A 280-nucleotide genomic window follows, 5' to 3' on the forward strand; every position below is an offset into this window, starting at 1 on the left:
CGGCCGCGCGGTGCAAGCAGGGTAAGCGCAGCCGCCATCCCTCCTCGCTGCAGGGAGCGGAGCAGCTCCAGCCCTTTCCCTGCCCTTGCATGGGGCTGCTGGCGGCACCGGGAGGGAGCTCACGGACCCCCCAAACCCACCCAAAACCCAAAGTAAAAAAAAAGCCAGTATTGCTAGAGCAGAGCTGGGTCCGGGGCTCGGAGAAAGTGCCTGCAGGCCGCGCCGAGGGATCCTCTCCCATCCCACTGCGGGTATCGCCAACCGCCCCCTCCCCCAGGCT

Source organism: Buceros rhinoceros, unplaced genomic scaffold (genome assembly GCF_000710305.1).
Source record: "Buceros rhinoceros silvestris isolate BGI_N320 unplaced genomic scaffold, ASM71030v1 scaffold30862, whole genome shotgun sequence".
NCBI lineage: Eukaryota > Metazoa > Chordata > Aves > Bucerotiformes > Bucerotidae > Buceros > Buceros rhinoceros.